Source organism: Pseudorasbora parva, chromosome 16, assembly GCF_024679245.1.
Source record: "Pseudorasbora parva isolate DD20220531a chromosome 16, ASM2467924v1, whole genome shotgun sequence".
In the NCBI taxonomy this organism is placed as follows: Eukaryota; Metazoa; Chordata; class Actinopteri; order Cypriniformes; family Gobionidae; genus Pseudorasbora; species Pseudorasbora parva.
The window spans coordinates 18,833,973-18,845,789 of NC_090187.1; the positions used below are offsets into that span (position 1 = coordinate 18,833,973).

The following is an 11,817-nucleotide window of genomic DNA, read 5'->3' on the forward strand; positions in this document are numbered from 1 at the left end:
AAAGAGAAAAGCATCAACAGTCCAGCCGACCCCCGTGTCCTCTTCCTTCCTTATCATATCGAACTTATTACACTGGTGCCGAAACCCGGGAAGGAAGTAGGACAGCGCCGCCGCCATGCAAACGCCCTCCGCCTCGCCGTTTGCAGATATTATCACCTCCCTCGCGGCCCTCCACCAGGAGCAACATCAGGCCATGCTGGACCTTTGGGCAGACCAGGAGCGCCGCTTTGCGGCCATTGTCCAAGGCCAGCAAGCACTGCATGAAAAGTGGGATTTTCGTCCCCGTAAACGGCCGGAAATCTCCCTGATTTTCGACAATTAACGTCAGTTTACAGCCTGTGAACGTCGCGTTCGTCTGTGCCACATATTGACGGAAACGAACCATGACGTATGTGTAGCTTGCGGAGGCATGCTGGCGCCGGCGCTAATGGCTCTAATTAGCATATGAATAGCAGCTCTGGGCGGCGCCTTGCCGGAATGGCTTGAATTTCCTCACTCAGTATTGGTTGAAACTACTACATTGAAACAAGAAATATCACTCGTGATTGGTTGGCAGATCTGTTACTATTGGTCAACCTGGGTAATAAATTAATAAATTTAAACTCCCAAATTACAATAATTTTACACACACACATATAGAAAATTATGATTTGCATATTATTTTTTAATTGTATATATTCATATTCATTTGATAAGCTATTATGTTTTATATCCATGTCATTGTTATCCTATGGACTACGCTATTATAACCATCAAGGACATTCATTTATTGAGGAAAGGAAAATATGCCAGGGACGTGCAGTTTATTCAAAGAAAGAGCTTTATTAGAACAAACACAAACACACAACCAAATGCAAAACGTTTGAGATCTGCCCACACAACAATAGGAAGCTCACGAGAAGCCCAAAATCCTACAGCACCATGAAGTCTCTGTTTTCCGCTTCAGAGCTGTAGGTAACTAGCGCCATCAGAGCTCGGCGAGCTCCTGGCTGGTCAAACAGTCCATCCAGACACCGCGCGAACGATGCCGTCTTCCTCATCAGACATCAGGTCTATGGTAGCGCACTTCCAAAGGCCCATCTCATCCTCAGCTAACACACTCTTTCTTGCTTGTAGCAGCTGTAAAAACAAACAATAAAGACAATCAGTATTGCGCGATGTACTGCGTAAAATGCACCTGAAAAATAGTCACACTGACCAAAAACGGATCTAATCTAATAAATCTTACCCTCTTTCTTCTCAATCGACTCCGAGCTGAACTCTTCACAGCTTCTGCTTGCGATGCAAGAACTGGATGTTTGTACCTCCTGCGTACTGTCTCTTTGTCTTACATGCAGCTGGAAAACAATTAAATGAGTGTTATGACGAAGTTGTGAAGACGGCGTACTGCTTCCTGTAAAATGACCAGAAAAAGAAAACACTTTTATAAAGCAACTTACATTTGTTCTTTTACAAGGCTAATTTCAGCTTGTGCTACTTAAAAAGCTTTGCTTTAGGTTACTTAAGCTTAGATAACAGTCTTACCGCAATCTTAGGACTGGTCTTCTCTTAGGCACTCGTCTTCTCTTCTTAAAGTTAGTATCTTCCACACAGTTTTTCGACTCCAAAGCAAGCAACCTATCATCTATGGACAGCAACCTGGAGATTACTAAAGTTAACTGCTCGTTAAAATCGGCAGCAAGCTGACGAGATAGCCCAATGATTGCATTCAGCTGTTTCTTCCCGCCGGTGTTACGGATCAACTGGGGATCATGCTATCTGGGGACGGGCGCGTGCACGCAGCTAGTTTTACCTGGATTTACAGCAGATGTTAGACAAGGACAGATTCGTCACAGCGGATTTTCCACTGAACAGATTTAAAACGCTTTCCACATTATTGTTAAATGTTTGCATAATATCAGGCTCTGTGTTTTCCTTTGTCGCTGCTTTGCTGTATGTTTCAAACGCAGTTTAAGGGAATTTTTAATGTGGTTTCATTTCACAACACAGACCACGCCCACATTTTGTTACATTCTTTTCGATGAAAGTCGTATCCAATGACAATTACATTCAATAAATTACATTGTGTCGTATTAGTATCGGAATTTTTATTTTATTTTTAATAACTATTGTTTTTGTAATTTGCTTAGGGTATTTTTTTAATTATATATATATCCTAACTAAAATAACTCATAGCCTGTCATATTACCTTTCTCATATTAGCCTATTATATTCTATTATAATCTATTATATTGCCCACCCCAAGATTTGGGGGGGTCATTCTGCATTTGAAAGTTTGAAAGGGTTTTAAATCTTCTAAATAAAGTAAAATGATTCAAAATCAAGTAATTTATATATGCCAAAGTCAACTTTAAACATATACAATGTAATTTCCAAACAGCAAAATTGTGGCCAGTGAAAATGCTGAGTGGCTAGTAACTTTGGAAAACCACTAGCCACGGTGGCCGGTGAGCAAAAAAGTTAATGTCAACCCCTGTATATATATATATATATATATATATATATATATATATATATATATATATATATATATATATATATATATATATATATGTAGTGCCGTTAAAATTAATTTGCGTTAACATTAATTTTGACAGGCAATGATATATGATATATAAAGTTTGCTGATGTATGACGCCGCTTATTAGCAGGAGACCGCAATGATTGGTAAAAGTTGCGGTGATTGGTCAAAATTGCGAGTCGCACTGAATTCACGGGGACTGATTGCAAATGACACACAATAAATAATCTAGAATACTTTCATCAAATATATAAATTCAAGCTTAAGTTTAAGATTTTACAATTAGGCTATACTGAGCCTGATCTATCTAAGAGATTTTCTTAGAAGGAAGTTAATACCTAAAAATGTCACATGGGTTAAAACTCCTACTACCCTGATTTGCATTTGTATAGCCCACAGCATGTTCATTTACATGTTAAAGCCTCCCCTGAAGTTAAGGGAAGGGGGGTCTTGGGGGGGACAACTGCCGAGCAAGGCCCACGTCAATTTCTGACAATTCACGGCAGTTTTCGGTGTCGCCTGCAAACTGCCGTGTACAGTCGTAAACCTGATCTTCCACGACAATCTACAGTGCCGCTTACTGACGAAAATCCCACTTTTCATGCAGTGAAGAGGACCGCGAGAGGTTCCGGAGCTGGATCGACCGGGAGGCTGACCAGCGCACCGGTCCACGTGCCCCTGCATAAAATGGGGCCACAGGATGATCCGGAGGCCTTTATCGACCTCTTCCAAAAAGCCGCGGAGGCCTGCGGGTGGCCCCAGGCACAGTGGCCGGTGCGCCTGATTCCACTGCTCACGGGAGAAGCCCAGGCGGCAGCCCAACAACTGCCGGTGGCGAACCTCCTGGACTATGAAGACCTCAAGAGGGCCATTATCCAGCGGGTCGGTCGGACCCCTGAACAACATCGCCAGAGATTCCGCTCGCTGGAGTGGGGCGAGGTCGGCCGACCCTTCGCGATGGCCCAACAGCTCCGGGACTCCTGCCGCAAATGGCTACTGGCCGGTGGAAGCGACGTGGACCACATCGTCGATCTGGTGGTACTGGAGCAATTCATCGCTCGGCTACCGAAGAAGACTGCCGAGTGGGTCCAGTGCCACCGGCCCACGTCGCTGACGACGGCCATCAATCTGGCGGAGGATCACCTGGTGGCGTGCCCGGGGGTCGGCGAGCCCCTGCTAACCTCTCCCTCTTTCTCTCCCCCCTCTGTCTCTCCCTCTCGCCCTGTCCCTCTCCCTAGGTCCCGCCCTCCGGGGCCCCCTCGCATTCCCCCCAGAGGCCGGGGTGGAATGGGCCCGGGGCACTTCGGGAGTTCGAGGGCCCCGCCCAGGGGGGCGGGGCTGCTGGGGTCGGGCGGAGATAACGGATCCGGTTCCACCCCCTCTCCGCGCTCATTTTCCCACCCACTCCCCGCCGCAGGGGCGGCGGGTAGGCCTGGGCTGGCCTGCTGGCGGTGCGGCGACCAGAATCATTTTGTGGACCGATGTCCGATGATGGACGTCGGGACAATGATCCGGGTCCCTGACTTCCAGCGGACCACCCCCGATCAAGCAGGAGAGTACCAAATTCCTGTGAGTATCAAGGGGGGTACATATCAGGCCTTGGTGGATTCAGGATGTAACCAAACCTCGATCCATCAAAGCCTGATGCAGCCTGGGGTATTGGATACTGGCCGCGCGGTTAAGGTGCGGTGTGTGCACGGGGATGTGGTGGAGTATCCGCTGGTCCCAGTCACGATTCAGTTTAGGGGAGAAAAGCATAGGATTGAGGTGGCGGTTAGTCCCCACCTCCGGCATTCGCTAATTCTGGGGACGAATTGGCCCGCCTTCTCGGCTTTATTGGGGTCGTTATGCGCGGATGCCGCTTGGGAAAACAAGGCTAGGATCGGGGCGGCGCGAGTGCAGCTTGGCGAGACTGACACGGGACCCTTGGGAACGGCTCCAGAGGAACCGAGCGGGGTCGAGAGACTGATTCTCTCGGACCGCAATGACTTCCCTCTGGAGCAGTCTCAAGATGAGACCCTAAAACATGCCTTTCAGCAGGTCCGCTCTATCGACGGTCAGTCTCTCCAACCCGCCTTGCCCGTCACGTATCCGTATTTTGCCATAATTAAGGATCGGTTGTATCGAGTGACCCAAGACGCTCAGAGAAAAGTAGATACAACTCAGTTATTAGTACCAAAGAGCCGCCGGGAAATGCTTTTCCAGGCGGCTCATTCTAACCCGATGGCGGGCCACTTGGGACAAGCGGCCACACTGAATCGCTTAATGACCCGATTTTTTTGGCCAGGCATTCATGACAATGTGCGCAGGTGGTGCGCGTCTTGCCCTGAATGGTTAATCCACTGGCCGCCCCAAAAGCGCCCTTGCGCCCACTTCCATTAATGCAGGTCCCCTTCGAAAGAATTGCGATGGACCTCATCGGGCCATTAGAGCGATCCGCACGCGGACATCGTTTTGCGCTAGTTATCGTGGACTACGCAACACGATATCCGGAAGCAGTGGCCCTCCGCAACATCTCCGCGAAGAGTGTTGCGGACGCACTGTTTCGTCTAATCTCCCGGGTGGGGATTCCGAAAGAAATCCTCACTGATCAAGGCACGGCGTTTATGTCACGTACATTAAGCGAACTATACGGGTTATTGGGCATTAAATCCATTCGAACAAGCGTCTATCACCCACAAACGGACGGCTTGGTCGAACGGTTTAATCGCACCCTTAAATCCATGATCCGTAAGTTCGTACAGGAGGACGCCAAGAATTGGGATAGGTGGTTAGAACCCCTCTTATTTGCTGTGCGGGAGGTCCCCCAAGCCTCCACGGGGTTTTCCCCCTTCGAGCTTCTCTACGGGCACCAGCCACGGGGGGTGCTGGACGTCCTGCGAGAGACTTGGGAGGAGGGGCCTTCTTTGGCGAAAAATGAAATTCAGTATGTGCTGGACTTGCGAACAAAACTCCACACCTTGGGGCGGCTATCTAGGGAGAATTTGTTGCAAGCCCAGGACCGCCAGAGCTGGTCATATAACAGGGGTATGAAGCTACGCAAATTCACACCGGGAGAGAAAGTGCTCGTGTTACTCCCTACCTCGAGCTCTAAATTAATGTCAAAGTGGCAGGGGCCGTTTGAGGTCGCACGACAAATTGGAGACCTCGATTATGAAGTGATACGATCCGATAGGAATGGGGCACGTCAAATATACCACCTCAACCTCCTTAAAAAATGGAATGAGGTGGAATCAGTGTTGTTGGCAACGGTGATTGGGGGAGAGGATGATCTCGGGCCAGAGGCGAGCATCAAAGCACAATCAGTCGCGCTGGGGAGACCATCTCTCACCGCTCCAACTCACTGATTTGTCAAAATTACAGGCGGAGTTCGCCGACGTGTTCTCACCCCTACCGGGACATACCAATTTGATTCAGCACCATATCGAGACCGAGCCGGGCGTGGTAGTTCGCAGCCGGCCATATCGCTTGCCTGAGCACAAAAAAAGGTGGTTCAGGACGAATTAGGGGCAATGCTCGATATGGGAGTAATAGAGGAGTCCAACAGTGACTGGGCGAGCCCGATAGTTTTAGCCCCTAAGACTGACGGCTCGGTCAGGTTCTGTGTGGACTGTCGCAAGGTGAATGCAGTGTCGAAATTCGACGCTTATCCAATGCCGCGGGTTGACGAGTTGCTTGATCGGCTGGGCACGGCTCGATTTTATTCGACATTGGACTTAACAAAGGGCTATTGGCAGATCCCCTTGTCTCCATTGTCCAAAGAAAAGACAGCTTTCACCACGCCATTTGGATTGCACCAATTTGTCACGCTTCCTTTCGGTTTGTTCGGGGCGCCCGCTACCTTTCAGCGCCTCATGGATAGGATCTTGCGTCCCCATGCCGCATATGCTGCTGCCTATCTGGATGATATCGTGATCTACAGTCACGATTGGCAGCGGCATATGCAGCATGTCAGGGCGGTCCTGAGGTCGCTGAGGGGGGCGGGGCTCACGGGCTTTCTCTTACTAGAAAGGGGCTACCAGATACGGTCCAATGGACGGAGCCGTGCCAGCAGGCCTTCACCCAAGTTAAGGCTGCTCTATGTGGCGGGCCGCTTTTACACTCCCCTGACTTTTCTCTCCCTTTCTTGTTGCAGACTGACACGTCGGACAGGGGGCTGGGCGCAGTCCTGGTGGAGGGGGGAGAGCGGCCGGTGCTGTACATTAGCTGTAAGCTCTCAAAGAGGGAGGCTAAGTACAGCACCATAGAAAAAGAGTGCCTGGCCATCAGGTGGGCCGTTCTCACCCTCCGCTATTACCTCCTGGGGCGGGAGTTCACCCTCTGTTCGGACCACGCACCTCTCCAATGGCTCCACCGCATGAAGGATACCAACGCGCGGATCACCCGTTGGTATCTAGCTCTTCAGCCGTTTAAGTTCCAGGTGTTCCACAGGCCAGGTGCTCAGATGGCTGTGGCCGACTTACTCTCCAGAAATGGGGGGGGGGGGGGGTTGGGGATGGGGCTGCAGGCCGGACGGCTCCCCGGTCTGAGTCGGGCGGTGGGGGTATGTGGCAAGGGGGGCGTGGTTCAGCGAGGTCTGCAACGGGAGAGAGAGCTGCGGGACGAGCGGTAAGTGAGTGGGTTGGAAGCAGATTAATAACACCTGTCTCTTGTTCCAGTAATGGGCGCGGAGAGGGTACAAAACACTGGTGGAACCGCAGACGAGGGAGAGAGAGAGTCGGACTGTTGGTGCGAAACACGGAGAGACTGAGTTTGACCCGGAAGCCGGAAGTGCCGTGAACCAGAAGTTATTGTTGCTTATGAGTTTGACTGAAAACACACGCCTGAGTGTGGTATTGACTTTGCTAAGAGAAATAAAGAGAAAAGCATCAACAGTCCAGCCGACCCCCGTGTCCTCTTCCTTCCTTATCATATCGAACTTATTACACTTCCCCAGCCAGTTTCCCCCAGCAGAACATCTAACCATTGTCCAAAAATTCTTCTCACAGTAAGGACCTCGAAGACCTAGTCGAACTAAATCCCCCTTGTCGTTCAGATCTCAAACTTTGGACAACATTCCTAAAGCAACAGGCTCACATTCTTCTACGACAATTTTTTTTGTCCCAAGCCAGCGACCTCACAGACACTGCCCCATCCATAGGTTTTGGAGGTTACTTCGAAGGCCACTGGTTCGCCTCAACCTGGCCTCCTGAGCTAACCTTTTCCCCCCATTCCGACCAATCGATCACATTGTTCGAGCTATATCCCATAATCGTAGCAGCCCATTTATGGGGCTCGAACTGGTCATCAAAAACCATTTCCTTTTTCTGCGACAACCAAGCAGCAGTTCACTGCATAAACAAAGGCCGTTCTATTGCCCCAAAAATCATGCCCCTACTGCGACGCCTCATTTGGATATCTGACTTTAACCAATTTATTGTGAAAGCTGAAGATATCCCAGGGCATAAAAACCAAATCGCCGACGCTCTTTCTCACTTTCTCTTCCAGAAATTCAGAACATTGGTTCCAGAATCAGACTACAACCCGACACCAGTTCCTCCCTATTCAGAACTCATATTCTAATTGACCACCCCCTCTCTGCACACACTTTCTATGGAATTAATATTGCAAGCTGTTTCTCCAAGAACTCTTCGATCCTACTGGACAGCCTGGAATTCCTTTAAAAACTTCCATACAGTATACAATTAAGCTTTCCCAGATTTTTCCCTCCTTTCTATAACTTCTTTCATTTCCCACATGAACAGTTCCAAGTCCATTCAGCCAGGAGCTATTAAAGTCTACCTCAGCGGCATACATTTCTTTTTCAAAATAATCCATGGTCACGAGTGCCCTGCCATCTCAAATCCCCAGACATCTCTCCTCATTAAAGGCCTAAAAAAACCTCACCCAACCAAATCTGATACCAGGCAACCTCTTACCATCGACCTCCTAGGCAAATGCCTGACTACCATCCGCTCCAGGGTTTTCCCTCCGAACATAACCCGAACCCTGGACGCCATGTTCATTTTAGCCTTTTTTGGCTTTCTCCGTGTTTCAGAATTTACAACCAATTCCACTTTCAATCCAGCTAATCATGCAACCGTCTCAGATCTCAAAATTTTAAACCATGACACAATTCAATTCAACATCAAACAGAGTAAAACCGACCAACTAAAACGAGGTCATCCAGTCTTCATTTTCAATCTACCAACACCCATCCAGCCCTATCAGTCCCTTGCAGCATTCCTATCTCAAAGGCATTCACAAACCAATTCTCCGCTCGCACCTTTATTTCTCGACGAGAACAACTACCCAGCATCCAGACATTGGTTCCAGAGAAAACTAAAAACCGTCCTTGCCAGATCAGGAATTTCTATTAAAAACTTTTCCTCCCACTCGTTTCGTATAGGAGCAGCTACCACAGCTGCACAAAAAGGCCTATCGGAAACCCAGATTAAAATGCTAGGTTGTTGGACATCCCACACTTTCGAATCCTACGTAAGATCAAACCTCTTCCACATTAGACAAGCCCACCAAACTCTCACATCCTCATAAATCTCGCTGCTTGCCAAGCCCCGCAGGGCTTTCATACATCTGGTTGCAGTGAGGTCCCTCCCGTTCAATTGGGTTTGCCACCACGCATGGCGTGGGCTCTCCCGTTTGAATTGCAGTGTGGGCCCCCCCCAACCAGATGCAACACAGGCTCTCCCGTTCGAATCGCAGTGTGGGCCCTCCCGTTCGCTTAAACAGGATCTTTCATGTCTTATGTTTACTGTGGGCTCCCAATTCGAATTGCAGGGAGGGCCCTTCCATTCGAATTGCAGTGTGAGTCTCTTTCGTTCGGATGCAAATACGAGCACTCCCTTTCTGAATTGCAGTGTGAGCCTTCAGTTTTCTCTATCTTGAGGGCTCTCCCATTCAGATTGCAGTGAGGGCTCTCCAATCCGAACAGCGGACTGGAGGAACTCAATATTCATTCTTGGGTAGTTGCGGGCCATCATGTTCTCATGCGGTGCGGGCCCTCGCCTCAGGAAGTACTGCGTCAAATTCCTCATCGCAGGCTCTCTCTTTCTGTGGCGGGTGGAGTGGTTATCGCTTGGGAGCAGTTTTGGCCTGCTTCTTCAAGGACAAGGACCTCCTTCCTCACTCATGACATCAAGGGCCCCCTGTTATTCCAGCCCGGGGGGGTCCCATGTCATGAATGCTAAGGCAGGACGTACCCAACCTCCACCCCCTTTTTTCCCCTCCAGTCCAAACGTTGCTCCCGCAGGAGCAACTAGGAGCGTCACTGCCGCAGCAGTGCTTGCCCACGACCCAGGTCAATAAATGCAGCAGCGAGATACATCAAACTTGACTTGCTTCATACAATACCACAGCTATACACATTCTCAGCTTCTTGTCACCTCTCGTCACTTAATTTGTACTCTTTTGGGGGCCGCCTTCCATAATCAAACTGAAACTCCAGAGCAAACACTGCCATCAATTCCACTCGCATATTACCAGCTTGCTGTCCTAAATCTAATTGGCTTTTTTTGGGGGGTTAAATCCAAGCTTGTGAAGTGAAGTTCACAACATAATTTCGGGAGGAGTGAACCTATCTAATCTTTCAATTAGCAACGTACACAAACGCAAGTCCGAGAGGCGTGATCCCATCTAATCTTTCAATCAAGCGCAAAGCATATAAGCAGCCTCCTACCTCTTTCAGGCATCAGTCGTTTTGTTCCCTCCACCTCCCCAACTCCACCTACTTACATTCATGTTTACCTTTCTCTTCTTCCTAGCACTAGTAGTCCCTGGGGGGGTAAATCCAAGCTCGAGTTGAAGCAGTGCCCTCAAGCCCCGACAGCAAGCCAAATATGTTTAAACTAGGGGTGTCCATGGTTAACCGATTGACCGATTAACCGTTAAAAATTGCGTAACCGAGTGAAACATTTTGCTCGGTTAAGTGGCGTCAATGACGTGCCTTGAATTTAGTTGTAATATATGTTTGCACCCCTATAGACCGCCAGAGCGCTCCCAGACATTTGTAGTATCCATAGGGTTAGGGTAGTATCCACAAGAAGAAGTCATGACCAGCTTTCTAAGCGGGCAAAGAAAGCGTGGGAGCACTTTAAAAATGAGAGTGACGGGGCGAAATGCAAGTATTGCAATGCAGTCCTTACCGCATTTTTCAGGCTATATTTCAGGCTACTTTTCAGGAAAATAACATACGTCGCACTGGACTAAAAGTCACATTAGGGCAGAAGCAGAGCGGGAGCCGCGCGCGCTGTGCATAACGGATCAGAAGAAAGAAAGTTTGAAGTGAGAAACTTGTGAATGACTAGAGAAAAGCAGACGTTACTTTAACTGTAATGAAGAAAACAAAAAAGCTGATCGCGGAAAGCAAGATGGCCAGAGCTGAAGGGACAAGTCCACAGATGCTTGAACTCTCTGCCGGGAGAGGCTCATCAGCCGCGCGAGTCAAACGCTGAGTCTGTGTGAATCATTCTCGGCTGCATATTTTACTAACGTTACATGCCCTAATCGTGCAGGCGCCCTCGCGGCCACTCGCATTGCTCGTGAACTGGAGCGCATCTCATCCTAATTTAACGAAACTCAGCATACGCCTCGCAGACATGAAATAGATCTTAAGAAACTTGAAATGTCTTTTAACAATTTAAAACGAAAAGAAATAGGCTACTCTCTGATTGTGTAATCCATGATGTGCATTTCTCTCTATAGGCGCGTTCACTATGGAGATGGTGGTCGTCAAATTAATAAGCCAAAAATAACCCTGACGCACACTATGGTTAACCGAGTATTAACCGCTAAGGGCCTCGGTTAACGGTTAATGAAAAACTTGAAAACGTGCAGCCCTAGTTTAAACCTTATCAGCTTAAGAGTATATGGGTAAACTAACCCGTGAAATTTGGGATGTGTTTTTGGCAAACACATCATTTTCACTTTTTAATGCTTGGACTGAACCTCTTTTTTTCTACAAACCTACATTTTTCAAGTGATTTACCCGAGTTGTTTAATAACACAAGGGATAAATGTTGATCACTATTTTTCAGGTAGCGCAAACATGTAATGTTGAAGGAAGCTAATCTTGGATTGATCTTTGTGAGGCCAGAACACAACATTTATTTTTTGGTGATCCAGAAAAGTTTCATACTAAAAGTTAACAAGATTGTTTGCCCAGATATATTAAGATACTACGTTAAACTTCTTTGGCTTTGCTGTCCACTGATGAGGGGCTCAATGAAGTAGCTTCAACTCGAGATCTGATATACCCCCACAGTGACTAAATGTAGGCTATGATTATGTAGGGCAAGGTA

At 48.3% G+C, this 11,817-nt stretch overlaps 1 long non-coding RNA gene across 1 annotated transcript; it reads right to left on the minus strand.

Moving 5' to 3' along the window:
* Positions 1 to 987: 987 nt before the first annotated feature.
* On the minus strand, positions 988 to 2,134 carry LOC137043619 (uncharacterized). Its single transcript, XR_010898545.1, has 3 exons — positions 1,525 to 2,134; positions 1,229 to 1,393; positions 988 to 1,119 (listed from the first exon to the last, which is right to left on the minus strand). It is a non-coding gene; the product is annotated as an uncharacterized lncRNA (long non-coding RNA).
* Between the last annotated feature and the right edge of the window lie 9,683 nt (positions 2,135 to 11,817).